The sequence below is a fragment of the Canis aureus genome, chromosome 1, assembly GCF_053574225.1.
Source record: "Canis aureus isolate CA01 chromosome 1, VMU_Caureus_v.1.0, whole genome shotgun sequence".
In the NCBI taxonomy this organism is placed as follows: Eukaryota; Metazoa; Chordata; class Mammalia; order Carnivora; family Canidae; genus Canis; species Canis aureus.
Window position 1 is genome coordinate 70,321,375 of NC_135611.1, and position 17,509 is coordinate 70,338,883.

At 38.5% G+C, this 17,509-nt stretch overlaps 1 protein-coding gene and 1 long non-coding RNA gene across 3 annotated transcripts in view; one reads left to right on the forward strand and one right to left on the reverse strand.

The window, feature by feature from the left end:
* The window catches only part of LOC144317184 (uncharacterized), a 265,145-nt gene that overhangs the window by 108,903 nt on the left and 138,733 nt on the right, over nucleotides 1-17,509 (reverse strand). Inside the window, exon 3 of one of the 2 annotated variants that reach the window (XR_013383125.1) lies at nucleotides 7,552-7,689. The exons of the other annotated variant lie outside the window; for it this stretch is intronic. The gene's annotated coding sequence lies outside the window, so the exon portion shown is untranslated. The remainder of the gene's footprint in view (nucleotides 1-7,551; nucleotides 7,690-17,509) is intronic. 2 annotated transcript variants of the gene reach the window in all.
* LOC144317194 (uncharacterized) lies at nucleotides 4,363-7,766 on the forward strand. Its single transcript, XR_013383128.1, has 3 exons — nucleotides 4,363-4,485; nucleotides 5,688-5,804; nucleotides 7,622-7,766. It is a non-coding gene; the product is annotated as an uncharacterized LOC144317194 (long non-coding RNA).

Consider the following 17,509-nt stretch of genomic DNA (forward strand, 5'->3'; position numbering starts at 1 on the left):
AAAATAGTTTTCCTTCCCCCTTATTTATTTTTTCAATACTTTATATCAGTTTGGATTCATTCTTTGGGCTGTAACTAATAATCAGGTTATGTATTTTGTTGTTTTGTGATTGGGAGCTCTTTGAAATGGACTCCTCTCTCTTTTGCAATGCCCCCCATCTATATTTTACTTTCTTACTTTCTGGCATTACAAAATGCTCAGTACAAAAAAAACCTTAAAAGGTAAAGTGTGTCTAGGGATTATTGTCTAGGTTGGTGATCTGAATAAGAGATTGGGGTAAATATGAAAGAAGTAAGGTAAATAGCGATTTTTCTCTTGAAAAGAGAGAAGATTTATTATTTTTTAATCATTTTTTTGGAAATAACTTCAAAGTTATAAAACATTACAAGAATAGTTCAAAGAGTTACCATATACCATTAACTCAGATGCACCTATCACCACCCTGTTTACTCTACTATTTGCTTTATTTATCTACATATTTTTTCTGAACCATTTGAGAATTAGTTGACTCATCATGAGCCTCCACCTCTAGCTAATTCAGTGTGTACTTCCCAAGAACAGATCATTCTCTTCCATAATTATAGCACAGGTGTCAACTTCAAGAAATTTAACACTGATGTGATCCTGTTATTGTCCATATTCCAATTTTGTCCATTGATTCAATATTGACCTTTATAGCACTTTGAAATTTGATTTTTGAACAGCTCAGCTAACTAGATTGATGTTTCTGATCTTGCTGGTCTTCATGTCCAGCTGGGTGCCTAGAGCTCCTCTCCTCTACAAACTGTTGTCTGAATCTTGATAAAAGGCTCCTAACCAAGCCCTCAGGGACTGTTAGGAATTGCTCTTGCATCTTGGGGTAATTATATTCTCTGGTAATAGACATAATTATCCGTATTTTTTTAGGGAAGATGAACTTTCCCCTAAATGAGTGGGGAAAGTGGTTCAAACTGTGGGAGGTGATGACAGGACCTTTGGAATCAGCATAGGTTTAGAGCTCAGCTCTAGCATTTACTGGTTCTGAGATTTTGACAAGAACTTAAACCTTCTAAGCCTGGCTTCTAGTCTGTTATCTGGGAAAATAATACCTACTTCCCAGAGCTATTGATATCATTAAATGAGATAATTTTCAAGATCTCATTAGCAACTGCAAAGCATGATTTATTGCTCACTGTTACTAATGCGTGATGTCAGCACTGGATGAGCAAACAGATGAGGGACTGTGAAATCAGTAGGTCTGGGTTAGATCCCTGACTCTCCCCCTTGTTAGCTCCGGGAGCTCTGGGACAGGAGGAAAGTCATTTAAATTCTCAGATTCACCTCCTCAACCTCAAATAAGGGAATAATAAAACCTACCACCATGTGTTGAGAATTAAATAACATAACATTTGGTGCTGTACTCCGTGCAGTTTGTGAATACAAATATAAATGATGGTGATAATGATGAGAGTTTTTCCTTGGGCTAGCTATTACAATAAGTGTCTTGGGTGGTAATCTCATTTAATTCTTAGAACGATTAAGTTTTTTTACATGAGAAACTTAAGTTTTAGAAAGGTTATACAAATTTTCCAAGGTTACATGGACGCAAAGCCCCTTCTTCACTCATATAATTATTAATTACTTACATAGTAATTGTTGGTGTCAGCCCAATTAATTCAGATAAGCTACACAGAAAATAAAAGGGCTGAATTATTATGGACACATTCCATAAAAACATTTTTTTGTATATATCTATTTTTAGTTAAAATTTCCAGCTACTCAAAAACTCACTCATACTGTCCCAGGTGGCCTTTTATTTCACCTGCACCTTTTCTTAAGACCCAAATATCACACTGTGGGCAAAACTTGAGATGGCTATGAAGGATATTAATTGGAGGGAAAACTATTGAGACAGATTCAAGACTTAAATTCATTCAAATAACTTGACTGGATTTTGGAAGGCAGGTAAAAATAAGTGTTTTGTTTTTTTTTTCTTTTGAAAAGATACTACACTGAGGAGAACTTCTTTCACATAATGCTCCAAAATCTCTCTGTGAAGGAGGAGAGGAGAAGTGGGGTCTGAGGGTGGGATGGGAGGAAAAACCCACTGAAACATCTTAGGCCCATAATTAGTTGCTGTTATCTTAGAAACTGGACCTAGAAATATCATTCCTAAAGATATTTTCAGTGAAGGTGAAAAAAGACCACCTCAGAGGAAATGGGGTAATGTCTGTGTCCCTCAGCAGCTGCAGAGGCAGAATCTCCAGCTGTTAGAACGAGCATTCGGCAGAATGGTGAGAAGATGACATTTCATTAAGTGCTGATGCAGGAGAGGTTAGTGCACCATGTAGGTGTTTGTTTTGGTCCTTATCATGCCACACATAAAACAGGTAATAGTGAGCACCTCTGACAGGCTTTGAATTTGGCAAGGTTTCAATCCCAGCTCCACCACCATTGATGAAGTTGCCATGGGCAACAGTGACCTTGGGCAATGGCTTGCCTCTTTGCATCTCTTCTGTCAAATGTGGATAAGAATACCGTGACAACTGAATGCAAGATGTAAAGCCCTTTGAAGAGTGAAGGGTATTCAGTAAGAACTCAATAAAGGGTATAAAACTAAGCCACAAATCATAGGCTAGCAGCCCACTAACCAGGTGGTGAATGTGTGGCATCAAGTTTTACTGGCCCATTGGTTGAGGGAGTCCTGCTCCATCTATGGACTCACTTTTTTTTTATTGTCCCACCAAGGCGGAGTATCCACTGCCAATACCCTAGTATCTAGCTTAAAGAAGAGAAATGTATCACTGTACTTGTGTTTTTTAAATCAAAGTAGGATACAAAAAAGATAAGAACAGTGACTCTGATATATATTTTTAAAGGAGGAGAAGCAGATACTATTCCTAAGTGTTGATTATGAAACAAACCAGAATAACTCATTTATGGTAAACTTCTGGTCACTAGAGCAATTTAAATTTTCTGCTCCTGAGTTTTGAACCATTGGGAGTGAAGGACAACACAGCTCTCTGGGTATGAAGAAAAATAAGTTATCCTATATTCTTAGAGAATCTCAGGATTAGAGGGAACCAAAAATAAGCACATGCACTCACTTGAGAGGTCTATTCCTCTCCTTTTTTTAAAGATTTATTTATTTATTCATGAGAGACAGACAGAGAGAGAGAGAGAGAGAGAGAGAGGCAGAGAGACACAGGCAGAGGGAGAAGCAGGCTCCATGCAGGGAGCATGATGTGGTATTCAATCCTGGGATCACACCTTGAGCAGATGCTCAACTGCTGAGCCACCGAGGCATCCCAGTCTATTCTTTTCCAATCTGCACATACCATGAGAAGAAAGCAGCAAACTGAATTGCAGAAAGGATGAATGTAAAGATCTAAACTTGGGTTTATAAAAAATTCACTTGCACAAGAACAGAATAAAGACACTTGAGTTTGAAAATTTCCTCAGTACAAAATAGAAACTTAATATCAAGGGGGGCACTTGATGGGATGAGCACTTGGTGTTATTCTATATGTTGGCAAATTGAACACCAATAAAAAATACATTTACAAAAAAAGAAACTTAGTCTCAAAATCTTTAAATGTGACTCAAGAGATTTCAGGTACCTGATGGATTTATGTATCTGCACATTCCTTAGTATTTCTATTTTGTGACTATAGAAGCACCACTGATCTGTCCCACAGGAGATCACACCAGCTTTCTTCTTTCTGGTCCTATTCAGAACGATTTGAGAAAGTGATACCTTTTCACTCTCATTGGAACATCTATTGGGGCAGAACCACATCCACAGAACATATGGTTGGTGGTTTTCTCCACCTAGACCAGTCCATGCTTAGGTTTCCCATCAGTACGCCCAGGGAAAACTGTATTCTTTTTATTTTCTGTTTCCTGCCTTATTTTGATATTCTTAGGCATGTTAGGTGTCCCTCAGTCAATGTGATTATAAGATCTGACTACAAAGATCCCCAAATATAACATCATAAATGATGTAAGAGTGAAACTCATCACCAAGAGCTTCTGCTAAAGGCTTCTCTGTATGCTTTCCAACACTGGACCTTGGACAAGAAGGGAAGCATCTTATCCCTGAGATCTAAAGCTATCTAATTCTGACAGCCCAGCAACAGAAATAAATAAACCTTAATTACATGTTGAGTCAATAAGGAACAAAGTATTTAATGTCATGCATAAACTAAAGACAAGAACTTACTTAGGTGGTGGTTCAAATCTCTCACCAGGGATAGGACAACAGATTGTGAACTCCCTCAGGGCAAGCATGTTCTAGGTTGGTAGATGAACATTTAGGGAATAAAAGGCAATGTATTTGGAACTTTTGTCTTTATTACTACGTTTCATCTCCACTTTATAGATAATAAAACTGGGGGTCAGAGCACATAAAGGGCTTATTGTCCAAAGTCACAATAGTGACAACAATCTTCTGCCCTCCTCAATTCCCAGGCCATCCTGTCTGTCAGGGCATACCATCTAGTCCTGGTGAGTGACAGTCCCTGTGGGACAGTAGTTGTGGTTGGCAGTTGGGATAGTTGTTTTCACACATCCTGTAGTGGATGAGGTGAGACCTGACGAAGAGTTCCAATCCTAGTTGCTTCACGGATAATGGCAAAAGAAAGACTGACCAACAAGGGTGGTATCCCATGCTCAGGTACAGAGGCAGGAAAGGGGCTACAAAGAGGTTAGCAGAAGGAAGCGAGCAGAGAGAAAGTGAAACAGTTCAGGTTGCCCTGTAGAGAAAGCACAGGGAAGAGATTTGAGAAAAGCTAAAAACAAACAAAAAAACAAAACAAACAAACAAAAACAAAAACAAAACAAAACAAAACAAAACATAGGGCCAAAGCTGCAGGTAGAAAATTCATCTCTTAAGAAGGGCAATGAGGGAACCCTTAAACTGCATCCATATGAAAGTCATCTTTCCTTTTGGCCAGCACAGTTTTCAACTCCTTCTTGAATCAAGTGTCTCTACAGATGATCCCAGTGCCCACCACTCTCTGTCACTTGGGTCCTGTAGCTTCACTCCTATATGACACCTACCTGGGCACTGAGGTATCTAAATTCATGACTCCGCCTTAAGTCCTCCCAAAGGTCACAGCCCCAGAAATGCTTCCTGATCCAAAGGGAACAGGAGATGGAACCAGCATGTATCAGATTCTCCAGAGTCTTCTGCTTGATTTCCTTTGGGCTCACCTTGATTTAATTTACTCTTTCAGTGTATGGACACCACCCTGCTTTCAGCTATTTCTCTTAAAGTAGCTCATAATTATGTAGCTACAGTGCCTTGTAGACTAAATCTTCTTTCCATATCTTCTTCCCAAATAGAATGAATGTGAAATGACATGATTATATGAGTAGTCTGTGTGCCTGCATAGGCTTCTTTTTTTTTGGAAAAATTATTTAGAAAAATGTTAATTCTAAATTTCAAGAAAAGAAAATAATTCCAGTGAGCACCTATTTGACTAAACTATCCTTTCTCTGAATATGGAATACCTAATATGAACTTGAAATTCATATTCAACTTGAAATGTTTAGGACCATTTTGTAATAAGGGAACATATGAATAAGTACTGCATTACTTTTGCTTTACTTAAGTTACAAGTTTGCTTTACTTAAGTTACAAGTTACAAGTTTGCAAGTTTGTCTGTTCAAAGCAAGCACTATTTTCTTATCAAACATTTATACAGGCAGAGTCACGTGAGGAAGATGAGAAAACTTCAGACACCTCTGCAGCTTCAAACAAATCCATAGGAAACCTAATTGCTACAGAGGATCACACCTAAACTCTAGTTCTATGAATGCTGGTATATATTTTTAACAACTCTTTTAATATTGAATGACTAAGAAGTTATTAGAATTCTTTGCACTAAATTTATTAGCCTGGGGGAGAAAATAAGTGGGAAATACACTCTTAGAAGATGGAGTATGTGCTAGCTCCAAGCTAGAGCTTCAGAACTCAAGTGGGGCTCTGAGAAAACCCAGAGAGGCTTCCTGAGACTACAGAAGGCCTTGAGCACATCCCCTACTCAGAAAGTGCAAAAGTCACGCTCCAGACCATCTGTCAGCATCGGAGGCCTTTGGCAATCCCAGGCCAGGTCTTTTTAGGAAAAAATTAACTTGACAAGTGTCATTTAATTTAATTTAATGAAGAATAACTAAGAACTTATTACATATTTCAAGATATCTAAAACAATAGCAAAACAGTAAGGTCCAGGTTCTTTCCAACCTCCAGCCAGGGCCAAAGCCCTTCTCTGAACAGGTACTTATCAGCAGACAGGAAAGGATCTTTTCTGCAGTCCTTTGCATCTGCCTGCTTGTTAAAGCCACTAAGATCTGGAAAATGGTCAATATTCACATAAGTAAATATTTTTGAGTATTAAACATGTGCACTTTCATGGGACACACATACATGTCACACAAGCTTGTTCTGGATGTGACCGTTTCCAGATATGCCAACCATTTCTTGTGATGGGAATCCCAGGGCCAGAAGTATCCACCTTGAAAATGGACAGACCCAGGTTCAAATTCCCACCACTTTGTGTTCAGTTATGAGGACATAGGCAAATTCTATTTCTCAGTTTCCTCGTCTGAACAATGAGTGTAGATCACCCAGCTCCCAGAGTTGTAGGAAGGATCAAATGTAAGTGTGTATAGAAAGCCTATCACATATTATGTGCTCAATAAATGGTAGAGGTTATTGTTATTCTGTGAGGAAAGACAGAAAGAGCATAACATCTCTCGATTATCTACTTGCCATATACTGTGTTTAGAGCTTCTGCATGTATATTTCACTTTGTGTACATATACACACAACTGTGACATAACTGTTAATATGAATATGAATTTCAAGTTTCATTTCTTTAAGTTAAAATCATAACTATCACGCAAATATAAAATGAACATGAGTCAAATATTTTATTTAACTTATTAATGAGAAAACTAGTAAGATATTACATTTATTAAAAAAAATTAAAAACACGTATGTAGTCTATCAAGAATATTGAAATGAATTTAGAAGTATTTTAAATTGCTTGGTATCCACACAGCTATCAATTGCATTCCCCTAGACAAAATTTATTTGAATCTCTATGTTCAAGAATCATCTGCATTACTATATTCTTTCTATTATTTCAGAGTTGTAAAGCAGCTTGAAGACAATAAAATCAGATCATCTGTAGGGGTTATTAGCACCCTTTAAAATTTTTTTCATTTCAATTTTTTTTACATTTTCTGACAATCGTTATATTCCCATTTGCAATTGAGGAAACAAAATCATGGTGATCATGAAATCTGTCTACAATCACAAAAAGTATAAATGGCAGGGGCTGGATTTAAACTCACCTTTTGAGGATACCTGCCTGGGTGGCTCAGCGGTTTAGTGCCTGCCTTAAGCCCATAGTGAGATCCTGGAGTCCTGGGATCGAGTCCCACATCAGGCTCCCTGCATGGAGCCTGCTTCTCCCTCTGCCTGTGTCTCTGCCTCTCTCTCTCTCTCACTCTCTCTGTCTGTCTCTCTCTGTGTGTCTCTCATGAATAAATAAATAAACTCACCTCTCATCACTCCAAAATTAGAGTGGTTTTATTTGAAGAACTGGGATTTGTTTTTTCTTCTATTTTTCAGGGGATGAACAATCAATATATCCGTCGGGAAGTCTTTTGCTGTGAAACTTGTCATGAGCTCAAAAGTTTCTGGGAAAAAGAAATTAGCAAACAGACTTGTTACAGGGAACTGGAGGAAGATCGTCAGGGAAGGAGCGCCCTGAGAAAGTATGTGGATTATTTCTCTACTATTTTTTAAATTGCCTTTCTGTAGAAATATACCAAATGTGAAGATAGGAGACCGAATGATTTTCATTATTACTGTTGTAAGAATGAAAATATTCAATATGGTATGGTAAAGTCAGGGCAGCCATGAGAAGAAAGGAAGCAAGACCTGGAAGAAGTTTATTATATTCATAGTTCTAGAGAAATGTTCACTGCATACCATGCAGGGCCACAGAGGAAGCACCAGGTCTTGTGCAGTGGCAAAAGAAAGAAGCAAAAAAAAAAAAAAAAAAAAAAAAAAAAAAAAAAAGACAGAAGCATGGTGAAAATCTAGTCCAGAACTGTTATTGGAGTTTCTGAGCAAAAATCAGGGCAGTGTAAACAGTTTAGGATTGGCTAGTTTGAATAATTCCAGAGGGCTTTGGGCTAAGACGTGGTTTATAGTTGTATGGCACTTAGCCCTGGGATGATTTAGGAAATGTGAAATATGGCTTCATGTGTGAGTCTTAGGGGTGGTTGGGACCCCCGATTTGGGATTGGTTGACAAGTTTACAGCAAGCCTTTTGATATCTCTAAGAAAAGGCAAGTTTTGGGCTTTTCCATGACCAACAAGCTTCTTAAGATGTCAAAACATCATAAATATAGAAAATTCAAGACACAATTAAGTCATCTACTCATTCAGTCTTATCACCACATATACCATGGTTTTTCAACCTTGTACTATCGACAATTAGGGCCGGGGTAGGGGGCTGTCCTGTGCTTGTAAAGTGTTTAACAGCATCCCTCATAACATTACAGTCCAATAGGACTCTCCCCTACCCATTTTGACAATAAAAAATATCTTCTAACATTACCAAGTATTCCTTAGAGGGCGAAGTCACCCCTTATTGAGAACCAGTGACATAGATAAGGATGAGCCTTTTATATATAAATAAAATGAGGTTCTATTATTTATACCTTGATAAACTGAAAAAAACTTTCCTCGCCTTTCCTCTGTTGCAATCCCCAGGACATGAGGAACACTGAATTTCAGGGTTAGGTCAACAGATATATGTAAGTATAAAAGATCTCACATCTAGGATGATATATATTAATATTCTTGGGGAAAGGAAAATGTGGTCTTCCTCTCTTTGGCAAATAAACTGGTTTTTCTTGCCAAAGGAATCTGCTGAGGGGGAACATATAGTTATGAGAGGTCACATGTGTCAACAGAACTCTGAATAAAAAAGCCTTGCCCTCACAAGTGCAAAACTTTGGAGCAGACAGATCCAGATCAACCCAACTTTTTAGATATTATCTAGTTTCCTCTCTCCCTAAAATGGGAACAACCGAGCTAAGCTGTCTGTTTTGCCAAGATGCCTACTTCAAAGTGGAGTGGCAACTGAGCATTCTGCTAGCCACAAAAACTATGCCTCCATGTTTCTGATCATGCTGAGCTGAAAATAATTGTAATTCACATGTGTTGAACCAATATTAACTTCTAAAAACCTTTTTTTTTTTTTTAATCTCTGGAGGGGGTATAGCTTCTCTCCATACCCAAAGAAGAGATATGCCACCATTCTAGCTACATTCTTGTTTATCTAGAAAGCAAAATCAGGCCTTCTTACGTGCTAGAATAGTTGCATATTAGAGCATCCAGGCCCGGTGATTCCAGGAGAGTGAGGAAAGTCATTTGTCTGGTTCCTGCCATCTCCCAGCCTCCATGTCTTGGCCCCACAATCCCACTGGGAGCCAGATCCCAGCATGAACTCTCTGTACATCTTCTAGATGAACAATGTGAGTTAAAAGTATAATTTGTAATATCATTTTATTTTTCTCAAAATATATACACAGTCTATCTATATATACAAGCAAAAGATTAAAAGAAAATGCACTAAGATACGCAGTGATTTTTTTAAAGATTTATTTATTTATTTATTTATTTATTTATTTATTTATTTACTTATTTATTTGAAAGAGAGACAGAAGAGAGAGAGCACAAGCAGGGGGAGCAAGGGGAGGGACAGAAGAAAAAGCAGGCAACCCACTGAGCAAGGAGCCCAACTCTGGGCTCCATCCCAGGACCCTGGGATCATGACCTGAGCTGGAGGCAGACACTTAACTGACTGAGCCACTCAGCGCTCCTAAGAGTGATTATTTTTGACTACTAGAATGGCAGATTTGATGTGTATGAGCCCTCCTAGTATTTCCAAAGTTTCTACAAGGATGTTTTGCCATTTTGTAATTAGGCAAAATAATATTATAAAAAAGGCAACCAAGGGGGATCCCTGGGTGGGTCAGCGGTTTAGTGCCTGCCATCGGCCAAGGGCATGATCCTGGAGTCCCAGGATCGAGTCCCACATCAGGCTCCCTGCATGGAGCCTGCTTCTCCCTCTCCTATGTCCTGTCTCTGTCTCTGTCTCTCTCTCTCTCTCTCTGGTCTCTCATGAAAAAATAAAATAAAATCTTTAAAAAACAAAGAAAAAGGCAACCAAGGAAGGGGCAAGATTGCAGAAGAATAGAGGGACCTCATTTCATCTGGTCCCTTGAACTTATCTAGATACCTATCGAATCATTCTGAACACCCAAAATTCAAACTGAGATGTAAGAAAAGAATTGCTAGAACTCTACAAGTAGAAAAGTGGCCCCTTTCTGCAAAGTAGGAGGAGGTGCAGAGAAGTGAATCCCAAGAGATATATTGGAAGATAAATGGGATGAGGGGTGGGGATCCTCAGTAACTTGGTTCCTGGAAAGTGATATAGTCCCCAAGTGCAAAATAAGGACCCTTAAAAATAGGCTCCAGTGAAAGATATCAATGCCTGAAAGATGTTCAGGTGGTGAAATGGGGCAGAATCCTGGTCGGAACAGTATGGTCTCGGGATCTCTGGAATCACAGAAAGAATGGGGGTGCTTGAACTGGTAGAGTTCCCAAGCATTGGAGCCAGGAAACTGGTTAGGTCTGGGAGGGGGCTCTGAGATCAGTTCACCATAAACTGTGAGCAGTGGTCCCATGGGGTGACAGCTTTCCATGTGAGGACTGTGCAAAGGACAGAAACATAGAGATCCTCTGCCTTCCCCTGAGAGGGGTGGAGCAAGTATGCACGTGATAAAGAGCTTCCAGGAATAGACAGAAACTGAAAGAATATGTGACCACCAAACCGACTCTGCAATAAATATTAAGGGGGACCTTGTAATAGAAAGAGGGAGCAAACAGAAACAATCCACAAAAATAGGGACTGAATAGGTAATACGATGACACTAAATTCATATCTTTCAATAGTTACTCTGAGTGTAAATGAGCTAAATGATTGCATCAAAAGACACAGGGTATCAAACTGGATTAAAAAGAAAGACCCATCCATATGCTGTCTACAAGACACACATTTTCAGGATGCCTGGGAGGCTCAGCGGTTGAGCGCCTGCCTTCAGCCCAGGGCGTGATCCTGGAGTCCTGGGACTGAGTCCTGCGTCGGGCTCCCTGCATGGAGCCTGCTTCTCCCTCTGCCTGCATCTCTGCCTCTCTCTGTGTGTGTGTCTCTCATGAATAAATAAATAAAATATTTTTTAAACAAAGACACTCATTTTAGACCTGAAGACAGCTTCAGACTGAAAGCAAGGGGGTGGAGAATCATTTATCTTGCTACTGGATCTCAAAAGAAAGCTGGGGTAGCAATCCTCATATCAGATAAATTAGATTTTAAACCAAAGACTGAAGTAAGAGATGAAGAGGAACACTATATCATACTTAAAGGATCTATCCAGCAAGAAGATCTGACAATTATAAATATTTATGGTCCTAACTTTGGAGCAGCCAATTATATCACCCAGTTAATAACCAAATTAAAGAGATACATTGATAATCATACAATAATAGAAGGTAATGTTAACACCCAACTCAGAGCAATGATAGATCATTTAAGCAGAAGATTAGCAAAGAAACAGGGCTCTGGATGACACACTGGGCCTGATGGACTTCACAGATATATACAGAACATTCCACCCCAAAGCAATAGATCATACATTCTTCTCAAGTACACAAAAAACTTTCACCAGAGAAGATCCCATACTGGGTCACAAATCAGGTCTCAACGAATACCAAAAGATTGGGATTATTCCAGGACGCCTGCGTGGCTCAGCGGTTGAGCATGTCTTTGGCGCAAGGCGTGATCCCAGGGTGCTGGGATCGAGTCCCACATCAGGCTTCCTCCATGGAGCCTCCTTCTCCCTCTGCCTGTGTCTCTGCCTCTCTCTATGTCTTTAATGAATGAACTGTTGGTGGGAATGTGAACTGGTGCAGCCACTCTGGAAAACCGTGTGGAGGTTCCTCAAAGAGTTAAAAATAGACCTGCCCTACGACCCAGCAATTGCACTGCTGGGGATTTACCCCAAAGATACAAATGCAATGAAACGCCGGGACACCTGCACCCCGATGTTTATAGCAGCAATGGCCACGATAGCCAAACTGTGGAAGGAGCCTCGGTGTCCAACGAAAGATGAATGGATAAAGAAGATGTGGTTTATGTATACAATGGAATATTACTCAGCTATTAGAAATGACAAATACCCACCATTTGCTTCAACGTGGATGGAACTGGAGGGTATTATGCTGAGTGAAATAAGTCAATCGGAGAAGGACAAACATCTCATTCATTTGGGGAATATAAATAATAGTGAAAGGGAATAGAAGGGAAGGGAGAAGAAATGGGTAGGAAATTAGAAAGGGAGACAGAACATAAAGACTCCTAACTCTGGGAAACGAACTAGGAGTGGTAGAAGGGGAGGAGGGCGGGGGGTGGGGGTGATTGGGTGACAGGCACTGAGGGGGGCACTTGACGGGATGAGCACTGGGTGTTATTCTGTATGTTGGCAAATTGAACACCAATAAAAAATAAATTTATTATTTAAAAAAATGAATGAATAGATAAAATCTAAAAAAAAAAGGTTAGGATTATTCCTACATATTTTCAGACCATAGTGCTTTGAAACTTGAACTCAATCACAAGAAGAAATTTGGTAGGAATGCAAACACCTGGAGGTTAAACACCATCCTACTAAAGAATGAATGGGTCAAGATTCATGCAAATGAATGAAAATGAAAACACAACTGTTCAAAACCTTTGATATACAGCAACAACAGTCCTAAAACAGAAGTACACTGCGATACAAGCTTCCCTCAAAAAATTGGAGAAATCTCGAATACACTAAGGAACCTTACACCAAAAAGAGCTGGAGCTATATCAGCAAATAAAGCCCAAACCCCCCAGGATATGAGGATTAATAAAGATTAAAACAGAAATCAATGAAATAGAGCAGTAGAAACCAGAACATTAGAACAGATTTATGAAACTAGGAGCTGGTTCATTGAAAGAAGTAACAAGATTGATAAACGCCTAGCTAGACTTATCAAAAACAAAAGGGAAAGAACCCAAATAATAAAATCATGAATGAAAAAGGAGAGATCACAACCAACACCAAGTAAATTCAAACAATTTTAAGAACATATTACGAGCAACTATATGCCACCAAATTAGGCAATCCCAAAGAAATGGATGCATTCCTGGAAACTACCAAAACTCAAAGAGTCAAAGACTGATTAAAATTAATAAAAAATTTAATTAAAAATCAATAAAAGAAAGGACAAGAAGCATATGACCAGGATGCCTGGGTGGCTCGCAGGTGGGCATCTGCCTTCAGCTCAGGGTGTGATCCTGGAGTCCCAGGATCGAGTCCCACATCAGGGTCCCTGCATGGAGCCTGCTTCTCCCTCTGCCTGTGTCTCTGCCTCTCTCTCTCTCTCTCTCTCTGTCTCTGTTTCTCATTAATAAATAAAATAAAATATTATAGAAATGTGTTAATTTGATGAGAAGCAGAGGGCAATGTAAGATTTGATGGGTATAAGATTTATTACGGGAAACACCTGTGAGAGAAAAATGGGGAGGAAGTTATGGTGTGCTAATAAATGTTTAACAATTGGCTCACTGTGGGAAAAAAATGTACATACATACATGTTTATCATAAATTTCACAGGCATAAAGGATGTATAGCACACAATTTATAAATATTAATAAGATATACAGTGCTCTTTATTATACATTCCATAAAGCCAACTGATTTTCATAGTATACTTTTATTGGTTTTTGCCAGCCTCTTTCATCTATAGCCAATCTGTAGTTGAAATTCAACCATAATTTGACAAAATCACACAATGAATAAATACTTAATTACTATTAATTTAACAAATAGGTCAAGGATAGTTTTCTAGTACTGGAAGACAATTTATGTATGTATGTATTTGTTTGTTTCATATTAGCAATGTAATACCTATAGACACACCATACTTCTAAATTTAATCTGCATTATTAAAATTATCTCCATTATTTCATAAGTCTAGATGAGGGGTCAACAAACATTTTCTATAAAGACAAGGTAGTTAATATTGAGGGGAGGAGACATGTGTCTCTGTTGCAACTACTTAACTCTGTCATTGTTGCGTGTAAGCAGCTATAGACAATATGTAATCAAAAGTTAGGACTGTATTTCAATGAAACTTTATTTATTAACACAAGCAGCTTGCCAGATTTGGCCTGAGGGACAATACTCTGTCCAGACAATGAACAAAGCAATAAACCAAGTCATGACTTATAGTGTTTGCCAACATCTGTGTTGTAAATAGTTTATTTCAAGCTTCCAATGAGATATCAGTGAAGATGAGTGGAGAATGCAGTGTACTCCATCATATAATAATTTCAGCATATAAATATAATAAGCCTAAATAACCTGAAGATCATAGATTATTGTAAAATGCAGTAAAATAATTAGAAAGTGATGAATCTCACATAGTTATGACTGTTTTTAATACAATTAGAATCAATGTAATTAATATAACATTAAATTAATCTTATAAATTTAATAGATTAACATAATTTAATTATAACTTTATAATTTACTTTTAATGATGGCCAAATTTAATAACCAGCTTACAAAATTTCTAAAAAAATTGATTTTCCCCACAAACTAAAAGTACACCACTAGGAAGAGCCAGAGGACACAGGTCTGGCCTCCATGAAGGAGAAAGGGAAGGAAGTGGAACAGGGTTAGGCAGCAGGGCAAGCCAGAAAAAGTTTTGGTCAGACTAGTGTGAAGTTCTTGAGTCAAAGACAACTGTTAAAGACACTCTGCATCTTGCAGAGATAGGCCTGCATTAGTACCTCTGCTGTGCTCAGTCACTAGTGGAAGGTAGCCCAAGAAAAGTTGGCTTTTTGCAAATGCTTGAGGCAGATGTAGATGGAAAGTAGCTGCAGATGGGAAGTCAGCAAAGCAGCACTATATCCAGGAAAAGTTAAAGACTGTTTAACTAGTGAATGAGTCCACATTATATTAAGGAGTCCATCAAGTTCCATGAAATGCACAGATAGCGCTTTATTTAAAAACAAATAGCCATTAGTGAGCTTTAAAAGATCTCAATGACAAAAGTCATGTACATTTGGAGGCAGATTTAGTTACAGAATCTTTCAGAGATGCTTAATAAGGGGAGCTTGTGAGCCTGGAGAGGTTACTTACAAGTTAAAATACAAGATAGATACTTAATAAGCATAATGAAGAAAAATAACTTATGGTTACTTTACTAATAGGTATCAACAGAAGGTCATATAAGCTCAATAAATCAACACTTCTTAAGTAAAGTGTGCAAAAAGACCTGTAAGGCAGCTGTCTGCTTAAAGGAGAGCAGGCACTCCATGTTTTATCTCACCTTTCAAACAAGCAAACTGTATTTTTATGTCCATCACTTTAATATAATTTCAGGTAGAATAAGGATATAACTGTCTTAACATTATTCCGCATATCCCTAATTCTTCTCTCAATACTTCAACTTTCAATCCTTGGTTGCTAATATGATTAAGCAACAACTATCCCTAACAACAGGCCAATATACCAGATTCTTTCCATCCATCCTTGGGCCTATATTGAGTAGTTTTAAGTGAGAAGCTGCCAAGAACTGAATAGTAATAGGTGCCTAGATCCTCAACATATTTATATGCTCTAAATTACTTGCCCTTAGGAATCCCTCTGAGGAAAATAGAGGAGTATATGAAAAGAGTATTATTATTATTCTATTCATTTTTGAAATACATATGAGTGAAAAATTAAGGTAAGATCCAACTTTTTGGTTTTTTTTATTTTTTAAGAAAATTGCATTGTTTTTCAATTTACGTTTGTTTGTTTGTTCGTTTATTGGAGTTCAATTTGCCAACATATAGGATATCGCACAGCGCTTATCCCGCCAAGTGCCCCCCTCAGTGCCCGTCACCAAGTCACCCCAACCCCCTGCCCACCGTCCTTTCCCCTACCACTTGTTCATTTCCCAGAGTTAGGAGTCTCTAATGCTCTATCACCCTCACTGATAGTTTCACTCATTTTCTCTCTTTCCCCTATACTCCCCTTCACTATTTTTTATATTCCCCAAAAGAATGAGACCACATAATGTTTGTCCTTCTCTGATTGACTTATTTTACTCAGCATAATACCCTCCAGTTCCATCCACGTCGAAGCAAATGGTGGATATTTGTCATTTCTAATGGCTGAGTAATATTCCACTGTATACATATATCACATCTTCTTCATCCATTCATCTCTCGATGGACACCGAGGCTCCTTCCACAGTTTGGCTATTGTGGACATTGCTGCTATAAACATTGGGGTGGAGGTGTCCTGCCATTTCACTGCATCTGTATCTTTGGGGTAAATCCCTAGAAGTGCATTGCTGGGTCATAGGGCTATCCTATTTTTAACTCTTTGAGGAACCCCTACACAGTTTTTCAGGGTAGATGTACCAGTTCACATTCCCACCAACAGTGTAAGTAGTTCCCCTTTCTCCACATCCTCTCCAACATTTGTCGTTTCCTGTCTTGTTGATTTTCCCCATTCTCACTGGTGTGAGGTGGTATCTCATTGTGGTTTTGATTTGTATTTCCCTGATGGCAAGTGATGCGGAGCATTTTTTCATGTGATTGCTGGCCATGACTATGTCTTCCTCTGTGAAGTTTCTGTTCATGTCTTTTGCCCATTTCATGTTGACTGTATCTTTTGTTGTGCAGAAGCTTTTTATCTTGAGTAAGTCCAAATAATTCATTTTGCTTTTGTTTCCCTTGCGTTCATTGATGTATCTTGCAAGAAGTTGCTGTGGCCAAGTTCAAAAAGGGTGTTGCCTGTGTTCTCCCCTAGGATTTTGATGGAATCTTGTCTCACATTTAGATCTTTCATCCATTTTGAGTTTATCTTTGTGTATGGTGTAAGAAAATGGTCCAGTTTTATTCTTCTGCATGTGGATGTCCAATTTTCCCAGCACCATTTATTAAAGACTGTCTTTTTCCAGTGGATAGTCTTTCCCGACTTATTGAATATTAGTTGAAAATAGAGTTGAGGGCCCATTTCTGAATTCTCTATTCTGTTCCACTGATCTATGGGTCTGTTTTTGTGCCAGTACCATACTGTCTTGATGATCATAGCTTTGTAGTACAACCTGAAATCTGGCATTGTAATGCCCCCAATATGGTTTTCTTATTTATTTATTTAGTTAGTTAGTTAGTTAGTTAGTTAGTTAGTTAGTTATTTAGTTATTTTGTTAATTTATTTTTTTAGGTGTTCAATTTGCCAACATATAGAATATCACCCAGTGCTCATCCCATCAAGTGCCCCCGTCAGTGTCCGTCACCCAGTCACCACCAACCCCCGCCCACCTCCCCTTCCACCACCCCTAGTTCATTTC